At 36.6% G+C, this 6,635-nt stretch overlaps 1 long non-coding RNA gene across 13 annotated transcripts; it reads right to left on the minus strand.

Annotated features, from left to right (window-relative positions):
* Positions 1 to 1,147: 1,147 nt before the first annotated feature.
* Positions 1,148 to 5,076, minus strand: LOC110897505. 13 transcript variants are annotated; one of them, XR_004876845.1, is made up of 12 exons: positions 4,894 to 5,074; positions 4,673 to 4,789; positions 4,487 to 4,568; positions 4,352 to 4,400; positions 4,120 to 4,219; positions 3,896 to 4,007; positions 3,218 to 3,798; positions 3,022 to 3,145; positions 2,625 to 2,801; positions 1,989 to 2,293; positions 1,839 to 1,911; positions 1,148 to 1,419 (listed from the first exon to the last, which is right to left on the minus strand). It is a non-coding gene; the product is annotated as an uncharacterized LOC110897505 (long non-coding RNA). The 13 variants fall into 13 exon arrangements; XR_004876846.1 differs by having other exon boundaries at positions 3,022 to 3,087; positions 4,894 to 5,072; XR_004876839.1 differs by having other exon boundaries at positions 3,022 to 3,798; positions 4,894 to 5,072.
* Between the last annotated feature and the right edge of the window lie 1,559 nt (positions 5,077 to 6,635).

Consider the following 6,635-nt stretch of genomic DNA (forward strand, 5'->3'; position numbering starts at 1 on the left):
CGATTTACAATAGGATACTCGTTTACCATTAGTTTAACAGTCGTTTCGCGATATATTGTAGGGGTGATCACGGTTCAGTTTCAAATCATAAAACAGCCAAAACCGGTCTTCGGTTTGATTTCGCGGTCACTTTCTTTCTTTAACTTTTGGCTTGTCGGTTTCAAAATCTTCAAAACGTAGCGTCTGGTTTGATTTTCGGTTTTATACCAAACTCGGCCATACAAAATCAAACCAGACCGTTGACACTTTAACCATGATCAAAATCTTCAAAACGCAGCGACTGGTTTGATTTTCGTGATACGTTGGCACTCGTTTTTCTGTTAGTTTATCGATTCTTTGGTGAGATAAGTTTATAAATTTTTTTAGGTGTTAGTTTATCAATCTTTCCATCAAATCAATCATAAGTACAAATGAAGGCTAGAGGTTTTTTCAGTTGTGGGTTTCCTCCTAAAGGCTGGGTCGGGTCATCACGCTAAGAGAAACTGGAGAAAGCCAACATGTGAAACTTAGAATTTTTAAAATCAAATAACCCTTCCTTAAAATCATATATTGCGTTATTTTTTTTTTCTAAAAATGTGACTTTCAGCATGTCATTTGTTTAACTAAATTTTTATACCACTCCTTTGAAATAAAACACAATCCAAGTTGACTTGTTTAAAATAAAACACAACCTAAATCTACTTATTCATAATGGTCAAATTATCACATCTAAAATTATATAAAATTTATATGATCATGGATTCGAGGAAATTAACTTTTAGCATATAGGTAGCACAACGCTTGGTTGTTATAACGTCATTTTAAGTACAACCTAAATAGCCAAGATAGATTGGGTTGACCACTGACCCACTAACACTATTTAGTTTTTAGGTCTAAATTGTATTTAGCATATAGGAAGCACAATGCTTTGTCATTTTTAGTACAATCTAAATAACCAAGGTAGATTGAGTTGACCGCTGACCCACTAACAGTATTTGGTTTTTAGGTCTAAATTGTATTTTTAATCTTGAAATTAACGTAAGTCTTTACCTGTTATTAAATAGATAAAATTAGCTCAAAAAGGAATATAATCGGGTGAAAGACATAATGCATACAGAGTTACTAAAATGTTTACTTGGAACTTTATTAGATGTGTGAGAAAAAAAAAAAACAAAAAACAATCCAAATTGACTTGATCACAAGTAAATGGGTAAACCCTGCCACTTCTACAGTCGATTAAAAACTTGTAAAAGTTGAAAGTCTATTTAAGAACTGAAAATTGGAATCCTATAGGAAAAAAAATGTAAGATATGAAATCAGAAAAAAAAAAATTATATTACAGTCTTCATTGTCGTCCACTGTAGTCGATGATCAACAGAGTCCTTGACATGGTTGCAACAGTCTTTGAAGGTGGCGGGGAAGTGAGTTGCTGCTAGAGATCTGCAAGGCACATATCAAATTAATACACTTATTTTAGCTTATGTTGTAGCTACACAAACCAAACATTAATTCCCCCAAAGTTCCCACATACAAGCATCTATGTAGAGAAATTGTAACACAACTTAAGTTCCAAAGTGACGTAAAAAAAAAACTGCACTTGAGCTATGCAAAACTAACCTAGAGCCAATTCATAAAACTTTAATCCAAAATCACAGAAACCTATAACATCACATGAATTGAGCATGATAAACTGAGTTCAGGAGTCATTACTCATTACCCCATGTCTATTACCCAGTAATACAATAAAAAATGTAACTCATAAAATGCTAGAAATCTATGTTGCGTTTGACCCGTAACCCACATGACACATAAATCCAACTGGTAAAAGAATATAAAAATATCTTCAGCAGTGATCTCACCACGCTCTGAACTCGCATCTGAACCGGAGTCACCCCTTTCTCTAAAAAAAACCAGCTCGCTTCAACCCGTGTACTTCATCATCCAAATATTTAGGCAAACAATACTAAAAGTACAGATCTAATTTTAAACAAATTCAAGTAAAACCTTACCAATGATGATAGCTTTTAGCTGGTCATATGGGGTAGAACTATATAAAGAAAAAACTTCCAACGCTGTTTCCTCCACCAACAACAGTACTTCCAGTTTCAAAAACAGATCGCTTAGTTCAGGTAAAAAACGGATCGCTTAGTTCAGGTAAAATACGGATCGCTTTGGAAATGTGACATTTTAATGAGTTGAAACCATTCATTTTTAGCTGAACCAAAATAGCATTCAATAATCGACCCGTTTCGACCCGAACAAATGTAGCCTTTTTTTAATTGACCTGTTGACTGGAAGCCATTCTGAGCGAAACCTGTTCAAAGAAGCAAAAAAAAAATGAGTTCAATATTATCAATTCATTATCAAAGAAAAAAGGCAGGTCACGTAACACATCAGAATGGACTTAGGTGAAGATAATCAACAAGTTAAACGTGTATTTGGTCTATTCATGCAGGTTTGACCCAATGGTCAAAACACTTTCTTTAATGAAAGACATATGAGTGCACCAATGCGCCTTAAGTGTGCCTACGGTCGCGAATGAAGAAGGATCGAGAAGGAAAATATATGGTGAGACATCGACGTGGAGGTTGCTGCCAAACTGTCCTACCTTGGAGCATTAGAGCTTGATAGAGAGGAAGCATTACCTTGACACTTAGATCCACCTTTGAGGTTTTGACTTTGCTGTTGATGGTAGCAATATACCACTGCCAATCACCGATGTTCTGTTATCATGAAACTCTAGAACTCCTCGGTCGCCATTGTCACACATTTGTTCAATCCACCAGACCACACACCTGTTGTCGAGCTGGACTCGGGACTCGCTAGTCACCACCATGGAAAAGTATCAAATAGTGTCAGATAGAGCTAAACGCTTCAAAAAGAACCATCATGGTTTTAGGAGTTTAAAGCACAATGTATAATAGATGGAGCATAGTGTACAATATGCTTATCACCAGTGAACCAGAACTAACAATAAGCATCGTGCACTTTTTGGTCACCACCAGCCAGAGTCATCATTCTTGCTAAAACAAAAAATAAAACCTTTTCGTTTCTGATATCTTCTGCATCCAAACTGACAGGAGTTTCCATAGAAAAAAGGGCCAATATCTGAAGCAGATGGTTTTGCATAATGTCTCTAATTATTCCATAGTTGTCAAAGCAACAACTACCAAAAGCACAAACGTAGCACACTATATTTTCAAATAAGATTTAAGATTTAAGAATCAATTTTTCATACCATTCTCACGAAGCCTGAAATCAGCAATTCCTTCAAAAACCTGACTGCATAATAGGCTGGTCCAAGACATGATGGGTCGAGGATACGGTTGTACATCTGCAACATCATCCTTGTTACATATGAATGAAACAAATATTGTCCCTAGATCAACTATTACAGTCCCGCCACCAGTAAACCTTCGTATGACAGGAATATTATCTTCTAGAACACGTTTAATTTCAACAAGTTCAGCAGGTTTCCTAATAACAGATTCACGTAAACTGATAAGATCTCCAATCTCCATTACATATTAGAACTATTGTTAGCAAAGACACTTAACCAGAAATGCCCATGACAATGTGGGGTCTATCCGCCCTATCATTTATGATGCACCAGTTGTCAGATGAGGTCCGCAAAAGGCATTCTTCAATCTCCAACTGCTGTAGGATGGGCACCCCCTTCATTCTGACGATATTCATTAGCGGACGTCCTGCTTGTGCAACATGTCGTGTAGCCATTAAAGCAGTTTTTCATGAACTGTTTTTTCTCTTTCGGTTTTTGTTAATGTGAGATTGTAACAATCATTTGCAGGGTGCAATGAACTGCAAACAAAAAATTATAGATGAGTTTTTATTATCTTCAGACTAAGGCGCTGTAGCTATATATCAAGATCAATGGAAGTAGTTACAAACTAAGTACCAATGCCATTAAATAGAACAGAAACAAAACAAGAAGAGTTTATAGTAGCCACACTGAGCCATTATATCCGGTTTGTGGGAAGGATTTCCAGCCAACCATCTAAACGCGTCCCCTAATAAAACAACACTTGCATCACTTGTAATTATAAATCAAATATTGGCGTCTAGAAACCAAAGTAAACTGTTTAAATAAAGGTCAAAAACCGCATCTCAAACGTAATCTACCTTATCTGGTGCAAACTTCAACTTGATTTAAGTCCTGTCAAAGAAGTCATCTTCACTTTTACCCTCAAAATATGGAGGTCGAGTAAACATGGATTTGATTCTTCCAAAAAAAAAACATAAATAAATCAACTAAAATTCGTAATATATTAACAATAATCATCAAATAATCAAAATATAAATTAACTAAAACGCAAAGTACTTAGGGTGAGGGTCAATAGAGATCTGAAATTACCAAGGCTTGTGTCATCGTCTTCCACCCACAACCACTATCTTTGAGGAACCTAACACATATCTAAAAGTATTACACACAAACAAAAAAGGTAGATCGACTCAAATAACAAACAAAATAGGTAGACATGATTGTTACCTTTTTTGACAGAGATGGCAGTCCAGCACGCCGGAACCCTAATCGTCTTACCGGAATCCATTTAAAGAGGATCTTCGTGTTTCTACAAAACAAAATTAAAGTAAAAAACATTAAAAATAACCAAAAACTGATGAAACACAATACATACAATCTCGACAATGTCGTCAAATTTATGCAAAAGATTACCGCTGGTACACGCAGCATAGTTCATCAAACCTTCATAAACCCTAGAGTATCCATTATCTCGGCTAGGATTCCGACTGGAATCTCTGAAGAAACGTGACACATTCCTTAAACCATGACCTACATAAAAAAAGACGATCCATGTCACAACACAAACAAATGTAAGTGAAATCCATTGAATGAATGAGAAATAGTGTTCAAAATCAAAACACGGCGTCACTTACCCTTGACGAAGGTAGCAATAACACCAAAGATACCCTAAAACAGAATTGAGAGGTCAGAATCTTCATAGATCAGGTGAAATTTTCATGGAGGAAAACCTAGATCCAGATCCAGACAGAGAGAGAGAGAGAGAGGGAGCAGGGCGGTCGATTTTGAAATGTTTTGAAATGGTGAAACCCTAATGTATATCCCTTGTTTTTTAGTAGAAGGGTATAAGTGGGAAGTGAAGTTTTCTGGTGCTTAAAAGACTTGTACATCATGCTTTAGGGGTGTTTTAAAGAAATTTCAATGACCTTAAGAAGTCCTTTGGATATGTATATTATATATAGTATAGATATATATAGGATAAGGATCCGTTAGGAACCACCCTTTTTTGCGAGAACCGCGTGAACTAATGTGAACACATGGCAATTTTGTAAATATGTCCCGAATCTTATAACACGCACAGATCTTATCTTCATCACTATTATCTCTACCACTTTGTTCTCTCTACCTGTTCTCTCTACCACTGATCATGACTTCTCTCTACCACTTATCATGACGGTGACATCGAGACCTGATGCGGGCCCAAGTGTGGAAGAGCGGGCCATCTTGTATTTAGATGCCCAAGATCGCGTAACAAAAGGGGCTTCACTAAAATGGCTCTAACTTGGCCTACGGCGGTTTGGGTCATCGTCCAGGCCGAAAAAATGCTTATTTCTATTAGTTTTTTCCATTTTTATGTTTTTTCAAGTATTTTGGGCATTTTGTTTTTGGGCTTGTGTTTGGCCTGTTGTCTTTTTTAGGCCCATTTCGAATTTCTGTCTCTATTTATGTATTGCCCTAGTCATTTGAACAATCAGACTTGAATTTTGAGAAAACTGATTTTTCACTTCAAATTTTGTGCCCTTTGGGTTGAATTTTGGGGTTGGGGAAGAACTACACGGGTATTCGCAGAATCAACGTGTTTGATCTTCATTATCGTACCACGCACTACATCAAGACCTAACATGGTTTTACCACAATTCACGACGGCATACACGGATACCTAATCGACGCTAACACATCACCCCACCACCACAGTGACAACTTCTCAGACCATAACTCCATCAGCGATGTACTCCATTTGATACAGTTATGGCATCTTCCGATTAATCACATATTGATCCTCGTCTATGACAACTGTCAATTTTCCATGTAATTTCGTACATGTTAAATAGTAATTTGTGCTTTAATGACTATCTTGATCTGAATTAATGACATGAATGCTTTCTGGTTAGTCATATACATACAAGTGCATGATATGCTGAATGATTTCATATCATTATTGCATGCAACACATTATGATTTAATTAGTGCACGAAACAAAGTTAGCACAATTATCAGACAAACTAGAAGTACTGACTGGAGTTCAGTACTCAGACAAACATGATGTTAAGACGCAGAATGAGCCCGAAACCAAGAGTTACACTAGTATAGTGTGTAGGAAAGTGAGGATCATAAAACTGCCTTCCTTGTGATAGTTTAAGTGCCGAAAAGTGCCTAAAACTCACACAAACTGCAAAATTCTGCAATTTTCAGCAAAAATCAGCATTTTAACAATACAATATAGTGCAGACTTATGGGTTAATGGTCCAGAATACCTTCATAGGTGTCTGGAATCAAAACTGTCACAAAAGGGAACATAGAGCACACTAAACTGCGTAATTTAGCACCTTAACAAACTGGTAACCAACCGAACAACCGGACACTACCCGAAACACCA

The sequence above is a fragment of the Helianthus annuus genome, chromosome 13 (assembly GCF_002127325.2).
Source record: "Helianthus annuus cultivar XRQ/B chromosome 13, HanXRQr2.0-SUNRISE, whole genome shotgun sequence".
Lineage (NCBI taxonomy): Eukaryota > Viridiplantae > Streptophyta > Magnoliopsida > Asterales > Asteraceae > Helianthus > Helianthus annuus.